Source organism: Lissotriton vulgaris, unplaced genomic scaffold, assembly GCF_964263255.1.
Source record: "Lissotriton vulgaris unplaced genomic scaffold, aLisVul1.2 SCAFFOLD_224, whole genome shotgun sequence".
In the NCBI taxonomy this organism is placed as follows: Eukaryota; Metazoa; Chordata; class Amphibia; order Caudata; family Salamandridae; genus Lissotriton; species Lissotriton vulgaris.
This window is the reverse complement of record NW_028250362.1, coordinates 1,158,767-1,169,637: the sequence shown is the minus strand read 5'-3', so window position 1 is coordinate 1,169,637 and position 10,871 is coordinate 1,158,767.

Here is a 10,871-nt window from a genome sequence, read left to right as displayed (position 1 = left end):
TACTATTTTGGTATTCACAGAATGCACTTACTACTTTTGGCATTCACAGAATTAACTTACTACTTTTGGTATTCACAGTAGTTAGGATTGTGTCTTAAGTTTGTCTTAAGACAGACCTAAGACAGACTTAAGACAGACTTAAGACAAACTTAAGAAAGACTTAAGACAGGCTGAAGACAGACTTAAGACAAAATCCTAACTTAAGTCTGTCTTAAGTCTGCCTTAAGTTTGTCTTAAGACAAACTTCAAGTCAAGTCAAATAATTTATATAGCGCACTACATACCCAGAGGGTCTCAAGGCGCTTGATGGGGTGGGGAATTACTTGTCGAATATCCAGGTTTTCAGTTGCTTTCTGAATGCTAGATGGTTCTGAGTGAGGCGAAGGTGAGTGGGAAGTGAGTTCCAGGTTTTAGCTGCCAAGTAGGAGAAGGATCTTCCTCCCATATTAGTCTTGTTGATGCGAGGTACAGTGGCAAGGGCTTGGTTGGAGGAGCGTAGCTGGGGGGGGTGTAGAAGGAAAGTCGAGTGTTGAGGCATTCGGGTCCAAGTTCGTAAAGTGCTTTGTGTGCGTGGGTTAGGAGGCGGAATGTTATCCTCTTATTGACGGGGAGCCAGTGGAGGTCTTTCAGGTGACCAGATATGTGGTCGTTACGCGGGATGTCTAGTATGAGTCTGGCTGATGCGTTCTGGATGCGTTGGAGTTTTTTCTGAAGTTTTGCGGTGGTGCCGGCGTACAGGGTGTTGCCGTAGTCTAGGCGACTCGTGACCAGTGCGTGGGTGACCGTTTTTCTGGTTTCTGTGGGGATCCAGCGAAATGTTTTTTTGAGCATGCGAAGAATGTTGAAGCAAGACGATGAAACGGCGTTGACTTGTCTGTTCATGGAGAGAGAGGAGTCCAGGATGATGCCTAGGTTCCGTGCGTGGTCCGTCGGGATGGGAGCTTTTCCAAGGGCCTCTGGCCACCAAGAGTCGTCCCAGGCGGAGGGAGAGGTACCTAGGATAAGGACTTCTGTTTTGTCTGAGTTCAGTTTCAGACGGCTGTGCTTCATCCACTCGGCAACTTCTTTCATTCCTTCATGTAGGTTGGTTTTGGCGGTGGTCGGGTCTTTGGTGAGTGAGAGGATCAGTTGAGTGTCATCAGCATAGGAGATGATGTTGAGGTTGTGTTGGCGTGCAATGGTCGCGAGGGGGCTCATGTATACGTTGAAGAGGGTGGGGCTGAGTGAGGATCCTTGTGGAACTCCGCAAGTGACTTCAGTGGCCTCTGACTTGAATGGTGGGAGGCTTACTCTCTGAGTTCCTCCGGCAAGGAACGAGGAGATCCATTCCAGTGCTTTTCCTTAAGACAACTTCCTAACTTCTGTGAATGCCAAAAGTAGTAAGTGCATTCTGCGAATACCAAAAATAGTAGTAAGTTAGGATTGAGTCTTAAATTCATTCTGTGAATCGGGCCCATAGTTATTTTCCCGTGATAGACTGCGATATGCAAAGTTGCGCTAGGCAAATTTAGTGATAACTAACACACTTTTTGAGAATATGCCCCTAAATGGGTTAAAAGACACAAGACCTGTCCTGGAAGTTAAGTTTATAAATGCAGTGCTGAAAGCAGCGAGGGGGCAGGAGGTGAACATCCAATAAACACCAAATACAGGCAGCCTTTGGTAGATTAATTGAAGAGAGGAGGACAAAAATGAAACCTCACAAAGCCACCAACTCTGCATGCCCAAAGGGGCGAGTGTCAAGTAGTGTTATGTGGGTAGAAACACACAGGGGGAGCACATTAACAATGGGGCACCCGAGGACACCAATAAACACAACAGGGCAGATTTACAAGCCTCCTGTCCCCCAACAGTACATCACTTTTTGTGACGCACTGGTGAAGTATTTGAATGCTCCATATTTACAAGTACAGGAAAAGCCACCCTGCGTGGCTTTTCCTGCCTTTGTAAATATGGCCCCTTTACACGCAGCATTTTGCATGGAAGGGGTGTTCCATGGATGTTGCTGTGGGTGTTCCCACACAACACCCATGGAACCAGACACATTTACAGATTTACGAGGAATCGTGAATCTGTAAATGTGTGTGAATCCTACGCCTCCCCAGGTGAGGCGTAGGGAGGCGCAACGAGGAGAAATGTTTTAATTTCACCTAGTTTGTTCCTGTTTCAATTAGGCCTGGGAGGTAAATTCCATTCCGCTTGTGGAATTTGGGTAATTTGGATAATTTCGCGTTCCGCGGAGAATGCAAAATTGCTCAAAATTGTGCGTTCCGCGACTTTGCGATTTTTTGTTTGTTCACGCTCTCAAAAAGCATGTTCGTGAGATATTGCCCCCGAGCACGCAAACAGAAATTGAGAACAGGAAAAAAGCATTGCGAACAAGCAATTTTTTACCGTTTCGCAGAGATTACGCAAATTCCGCCCCTCCCTACTTTCAGAAAAAAGCAGAAAAAACTCCTTGTACGCCCCTCCGTACGCAGGCGTACGGAGGGGCGAAATAGGTATACGGCTGTATACAGACCACTGAAACTAATACGTTTCCTATACTGTGGCATCCCTTCCCTCTAATCCTGTGCAGCATTCTAAACCCCTAACAAGGAGTTTTTTCTGCTTTTAATGCAACCACTTTTGGGTTGCTTCTCCCTCTGCCCTATAACTAATTTTGTTATTTGGGAACAAAGGGTTGCAGGTACGGCAGGGTGTTAGTGTACCCTGACCACCCAACACCTTTATTTTTGGTCCTGATGAAAAACCGGTAAATTCCCTGACGTTTTGAAACATGTAGACCTCACACATACCTCATAGATACATTTTGTCAAAATAAAACCATCTCTGTATCGACACGCACTGTTTTTACTTTTGTCCAGTAGTCTTAGAATAAAATAATTGCATAAGCCATACCAGGACAAATTTTACCTCACTGACTTCTTTTTTTCTTTACATTCATCACTCACATACCCGCTCCACTGTATCCCAGGTGTTGCAGCACACCTTGATAGCACTCGGCTGTCAAGGTGGCCCGATGATGAAGCATGTCACCGACCAGGTCGGTGAGTGAGGGGTCTATTAAAAACAAAGAAGGACTTCTTCTTTTTTCATTAGAATTCCATCCCACCGATATCGCTCTCTAGCCTTATCTATGGTGATACTCCTCTTTTTGTTATATAGCTTCCTACCCAGGCATTAGGAGTACCCTTCCGTCCACCGAGGTGGATAAAATCCCTTTACTCTCTACTTTTGTTTGCAGTAATATTAGGAGGGAGACAGCTAAAATTAATATTTTTGGGCTTCAAAAGCCGTAAATCTTCCACCGGAACTGGGTTTGTTGGCATGTATGTTTAACCATCAGCACAGACTATTAAAAAAACAAAAGATTACAACATTGTTGGTAAGATTATGATCAAAATAAAGACCCTTGATGTGCACAGCAGTGACATAACAAAACCTTAGGGGCCCCATGTGCAAGGTATTGGGAGGGGGCCCCCCATATCCGATCACACTACCACCTCCGTTTTCAAGCCCCTCACCCTTGCAACTTACTCCCATGCTATCCGCAGGATTTTCAGTGATACAAAGAGGTACAATTATTCCCACTCACACCTTCACTCAATATAACTCACTCTCATTCATTCTCACTCACTCCCTGATCATTTGATTGCAGTGCAACTCCATGCACTATATATGTGAAGCCTGAAGTGCCTATGGCTGTATGTACAGAAGATGCTGCAGCAGATCCAATGGGTGGCTTGGGGGCTTGCCAGGGCTCTTAGGCCAGAACTAGAACTTCTCTGGGCCTGGAAAAGCTGTCTGGTGGCTGGTGATTACCTCTCTGTTAAGCTTGGTGTGCAGCCACCTGCTTACACTATTGAAGCGCACTACGTAATGACCCTAAAGGGTTCAACACAAATGAATCAATTAATCGAAAATAAACTTTTTTTCATATACAACTCCAAAACAATATCTTGTTCACATTCTAGTGTATTTTCAATTCAATGTTTCAGGAAAGAAAGGAAAATCAATGCATAATTGAAGGTTCACTTCAGATAAGGCAAGTCTATCAAGACATTAATGTTCAAATCAAACAATCTCCGCAAGCGTGCTTGCTTTGACGACCCCAATGCAGTTGAGGTTCCAAGAACCCTTCTTCAGGGGTAAAGGCTTCATGAACTGAGAAATGATAATAGGGCACCTTCTCATGATGCCTTAAATGTTTTCAAAATCTGCAGCGAAGAAACAAAACCGTCATGCAACTCTCTTTCTGATTTGAATATTATTAATTGAACATTCATCAGATTCACTGCGCCACCTCGTTGATAATTACGAATCCTCTGTGGAGTTTATCTGTCAAACCTCTGTGCTCAACGTCTACATGAAAAAAGTTTATTTTTGATTAATTGATTAATTTTCGTTGAACCATTTAGGGTCATTACGTAGTGCGCTTCAATAGTGTACGCTGGTGGCTGCGCACCAGCTTAGCGTGTATTTTTCCTAAGGATATTGGCAGATCCCATGAATGAAGCTGCACACACTGACTCATTGCAAGAATAGAGTACCAACAGTAGAAATTCATTAACAGGGTGTGTGGGTTGAAGCAATTTATCAGATAATTTCTCTGTGCCAGAACTGGTCCTCAGAATGAAATAAAATTCAAGGGCATATTTACAAGTCCATATCGTCACAGGAACGTTACTTTCCACGACTTTCCTGTGGCGATAGGGGCTTTGCCTGATTTACAAGGCAGCGTTAAGCCACTTTACGTGGCTTAACACTGCCATGTAAATAAGGCCCCCTTTCACGCTATACTTAGTGTGAAAGGGGAGGACAATCAACCTCACATCCGTCATGTAGGCGAAATGTCCACTGTCTTACGTCAAACAGCCAGCGCCTCAAAAACAGTCACAATATACATTGTCATGCAGTCTGTATGTACACATATACAATGCGTTAACATACATGGGACACACCTACATCTCCCCTTTGCATTGCAAAGGGAAAATCAAAACCTCCTTCAAAGCAGACTGGACATCTCTTCAGTGAAGATGAAGAGGACCCCATGGCCATTTGCTCCGACACCCTCCAATGGCTCGTGGAGAGTCTCCACACCCCACCTCCAGGAGCAGGGCAGCCCAGCTGAATCAAGGTGACCCCACCCCCTTCCCAGACCACACAGCAGGAAGCAACCACCACCACTGCTGGCTCCCACCACCTCACGGAAAGACACATGGCATTTCAAAGCCGTGTGTTAGGCTGCCAGAAGGAGCTGGCTGAACAGGTGCAGTTGGTTTCGACCTCATGGCAGCCAAACTAGATGCCATATGTGGGTGTATAAGTCCCATCAGGGACCACTTACAGTCACTAATGGACAGCCACAGTCTGTTCCATGCTCTACATCAATACTTGGCTGACCTCGCTGGAGCCATTACTCGGATACAAGAACTGTCTCGTCAGACAGGCCCCAGCGATGACAGCACGGAGTTTGCACAGCTGCGGAGGATAATAGAGAACATGAGGATAGAGGCTGGAAGGATGGCTGCCACAGCTGAACACCAGCGAGATGTAGCTGGGATCTTCCTTGCCCAGCAGATCCTCATCATGGCATTGCTGCCACAGAGGCTGTCCCAGATGACTGCTGCAGGAACTTTGACACACACATCTCTGCCCCCTGATGTGTCAGTGGCACACAGTGATGCAGTCATACCACCTCCACCCCCTGATGTGTCAGTGGCACAGTGATGCAGCCATGATACCACCACGCACACCTGACACAGAAGACATGTCAGCGGACTAAGATGTGGCTGGTAATAACTCTGTTTGCGAAAGGAGGTTGTTGCATTCATCCCCGCCATATGGCCTGTTCCTGCTTGGTTCAGCCCTCTGCATCATGTCCTGGAACAACACCTTCCACTGTCCCCTGAAACACCCTGCGACATTCACCTGGACCCCAACATGGACTGGCATATCTGCTATGGTTACCAATGACAAAGCAATCCAGCTGCAGACTGAACTCGTCCTCTTCCAATTAACTTAACGTTCCACAAAGGACTCTGGTGGCCCCTCCAGTGGGCAACCATGCAACATGGGATCCCCCCGGTTCTGTCACGTGGACCCAAAACTTGGATTCAGTCACTTGACACACTACTGATTTATTTGCCCAACCGGGGGTCCTGACCCAATGAATTTCTAATAATTGCAGTCTGGAAGGGTGGGGCGGAGCTGTCACCCCACAGCCCTGTCATGTCCCCGGGTCAGCCTCATATGACAATAAAGTGTGACTCGGTGGAGGCCTGCTGGCCGATGGGTTATTGCAGTGCAATGGGAGAGAGTCCATTTTGCCTAATTCGGACCGCGGCTGGAAGCTGCTTCACAGTCTCCAAATAATGGCTGGGGGTGGGGGGGCATTTCACAAGGTGAGGGTCTCCCCTTCTCCCTGGCAGGATTTACATTTCTTAACTGTCCACTTTGTGTAAACAGTGCATTGCAGTGATTAAAAGAGCCTTGTTTGGTATCGACTCGAGCCCCCGTGGACCGCTCGAAAGTTCACTGCGAAAAAACAATGACCGTAGTCCCCCACCCACGTCGGCACCCGTCACTTCAGACCTTCTCCCCTTGGGCCCGATTCACAGAATTAACTTAAGACTGAATCCTAAACTTACTACTATTTTGGTATTCACAGAATGCCAAAAGTAGTAAGTGCATTCTGTGAATACCAAAATAGTAGTAGGTTTAGTATTGAGTCTTAAGTTCATTCTGTGAATCGGGCACCAAGTGTTTCATTAGAAGGGATGCGCCTGGAATCCTCGCTTGTGTCGAGCGTGCGATCTATGTTACTTTTGTTGCAAATATAAGCAAAGCAACAAAAAAAAGGCTAAAATTGTGGATGAAAAACTAACAAACAAATGCCGACATGTGGTGACAGTAGGGTGTGGTTACCAAGGTACAGGCGCGCAACACCCATTGAACTCACCGGGCTTCAGCCCCCCTCGTCGTATGTGGCAGCCCGGGATGAGACAGATCCCGGGCACACACAGAGCCGCACACAAACATTTAACAGGTCTTTAAAAGACCATTTGCATGGTAATTAGGCCTTCCAGTTGTTTCACCCCTTCTAAGAGCGCCTGCAGCACCACTCTGCATACTGATTAAAGGTTCAGCCCCCCCCGACATTTTTTCTTAGCCCCCCCCGAAATTTGGCTCTAGTTGCGCCTCTGCCAAGGTACGTGCCATTTTTACTTCGTTATATGCAGTCTATGGGCCATATTATCAAGAACGGCGATAAAATTATCGCCGCTTTAGCGGCAAGAAACTGCTGCTAAAGCGGCGATAATGGGCTTGATAATATGGTACTAGCCTGAGGCGGAAAGCCGGGGGACTAATGGTCGGAACTTGAGCCTAAACGCTGATTGTTGAGTGTGGATTGCACGATTTTAACTGCAATCTTTTTTAAAGGATTCTGGTGGCACTAAAATGGACTGCATGAATTTTAATTGAAACTTTAAAAAAAACGAACTTGTTTGCACTATCGCTTCAAATTCTATTTTGCACATACCACTTTAAATCTTAAGACGGCTGGTGGTGCCGGGCATTTCCACTGGTGTGTACTTTCACCCGACCCCCCGTGCAGCCAAGTAGGCACTGACACGAAAGGAGGCACAGGGACCCGCCATCTTGGAGGGAGGGGAAGGTCTGCGGACTAGTTGTCGCAGCCTCCCGCCCTCCCAGAGACATAAAGGAAGGAGGAAACGACGCGCTCGTTCTGGTACTCCCCTGAGGCGGAAAGCCGGGGGACTAATGGTCGGAACTTGAGCCTAAACGCTCATTGTTGAGTGTGGATTGCACGATTTTAACTGCAATCTTTTTAAAGGATTCTGGTGGCACTAATGTGGACTGCATGAATTTTAATTGAAACTTTTTAAAAACGAACTTGTTTGCACTATCGCTTCAAATTCTATTTTGCACATACCACTTTAAATCTGGCATCAGCCCGTCCCTCCCTGCGTATGGACAATGCTCATTGAGGCACACGATTTGTCATTCTAATCAACACTCATTACAGTTGAACACTAGTGAAGTTGCACAGACTTTATTAGCATGCACGTGTCAGTACGGGCAAGACAAGGGCCACAACATGCAGACCAATGCTTCAGACACTAACAGGCAGCATAGGAACATGTAGAGGTACAAGAAATGGGGAGGCAAAATTTAAGTCCAATCATTATGGAAGACAACGGTATCAGCCCACCTTGCCTTGCTGGAATAGTCATGTGATGTTTGGTGTAGGCTCATTGCCCCGTGTCAGGGGACATGACTCACAACCCATGGAATCTGCATCCTACCACCTTTTTTGGTTGACACTGGTGTCTCCCGGTCTACTGTGAGATCTGCAGTGGTTCCTAACCTACTCCTCTAGGGACAATCAATCCAAGTTGTAGGAGTGGCAAACAAGAGAATGATTAACCCATTGACTGAGTCGATTCCTGTCAGAATAGGAACCTTCCCAGACCGACACCAGTTTGTGGTGTGCGACTCGAGTCCAGTTTGCTTGTGAGGATGTGATCTATTGTGCAAACTGAACTGCACCATCTATTGTACGCCGAAAGGAGTCGAAGTACAGATGAGGGATGATGATGCTACCTTTAAGGTTGCACATAAGCACTTGTGTATAGAAATGCACCCTGCGCTGACAGTGGAAGAATTTTCACTTGATATGAGAGACTCTGTCTCACTTGAAGTGTGGGACTTCACATGAGAGGAAATTGGACTGATAAAAGGAGTTGAGCCAGTAAAGATCCAGGTTAAGCAAGATGTTGAGTTCCCTCGGACACCCCTGTACAATTTGTCACCTGAGACTATTGCAGGGATCAAACCTGTAATCGAGTCCATGTTCAAGCAGGGAATTCTGAAGAAGATAAGGGTTAGCCGTTGTAATTCACCAATCAAGAGACTACAGAAGCCAAGTGGGAAGTTCAGGATCGTGCAAGACCTACGAAAGGTCAACACGATAGCTGTCCCCTGTTGTCCAGTGGTACCGATTCTATCAGTGATATTGTTTCAGATCCCATGTGAAGCTGAGTGGTTTACTGTGATTGACTTGTGCCAAGCATTCTTTTCGATACCTCTCCACCAAGAAAGCCAATTTTTATTTGCTTTCAGGCTGGAAAATCAGGTGTTAACATGTTGTCATCCCTCAAGGGTACACAGAGAGTCCATCGTTCTTTAATCTGATCCTAAAGAAGAATCTTGAGAGTCTCGTATTGCCACAGAACTCAGTTCTTGTGCAGTATATAGATGATCTCCTAATAGCATCAGACACCGAGGATGCTTATAGGATTGATACAATTGCCTTACTGAACAATCTGGCAGAGAATGGACACAAGGTCTCCAAATAAGCGAGCAGGTACCGCTATATTGACGATATTGTCTTTATTTTGGATGGAGAAATGGAGCTTCTCAATGAATTCATAATCTGGCTTAATTTGGGGGACCCCAACTTAAAATTTACATCACAGATTAGTAGAAGCAAGGTTGATTTTTTAGATATTACAATTAAATATGTGGCAGATATTTTGGAAGTGGAGCTGTATAATGACCCATCTCCCTGCTCCCGTTCCCAGCGAAAGTCATCGAGAAAGCCATCAACAGCCAACTCGCCACATTCATTTAAGAACACAACATCCTCGACTCCTCCCAATCCGGCTTCAGAAAAAACCACAGTACGGAAACCGCCCTCCTCGCCGCAACAGACGACATCCGCACCTTACTGGACAAAGGAGAAATAGTAGCCCTCATCCTCCTCGACCTATCAGCGGCGTTCAACACAGTCTCCCACTGCACCCTAATACGCAGACTCTACGATGCAGGAATCTCATCTTCCTGCTTCCACACCCTCCGCCTCCTTCGTAAGACCTTCAAATGGATCCCCCTCGAACACCGAAAGACAGTCACTCATGCCCTGGTCACCAGCAGACTCGACTACGGCAATGCACTCTACGCTGGAATAAACAAAAACCTCATCCGCAAGCTACAGAACATCCAGAACGCCACCGCAAGACTGGTCCTCAACCTGACAAAACACTGCCACATCTCCCAGCACCTGCGCACACTCCCCTGGCTCCCCGTCGAGGCGAGAATCCCCTTTAAGATGCTCACCCACGCACACAAGGCCCTCCACGGCACCGGACCAGCATACCTGAACAGCCGACTCAAATTCCACGCACCCCAAAGGACCCTACGATCAGCCCAGCTTTCCTACACCGTGGTCCCCCGCACCAGAAAGACCAGATCGGGAGGCCGCTCCTTCTCCTTCCTCGCGGCCAAAGCATGGAACGCCCTTCCGCTCCACTTCAGACAGACAACATCGCTCCCCATCTTCGCAAGAAACCTCAAAACCTGGCTCTTCGACAGACCCCCTCCTTGATGGAATGGAACCTGCACCCCCCCACACCCCCACGCCCCCGACCCCTAGCGCCTTGAGACCCTTACGGGTGAGTAGTCGCGCTTTAACAAACTCCTGATTCATTGAACCAATGGCTAAAAACAAACTATTACATTATACTAGCTTCCACCCCAAGTCACAAATTGACAACATTCCATTCAGCCAATTCCTCCGTCTTCGGAGGTATTGCTCCAGCTTTGATGACTTCCATAAGCACTCAGAAATGCTGAAAAAGAAATTTAAGCATAGAGGATATCCAAAGAAGCTCATTACCCACTCTTTTAAGAGAGCAAGATTTTACAATAGAGAGGCAATGCTCGAGAAAAAGACAAGGACAGAGAAGCCAATACATTTGAGAAGCTGCTGACTGCTTTTAAGCGGAACAAAAATCTCAGGAATGAGTTTGTCCACACCTATCGTGAGGATCAACTTGAAAGCC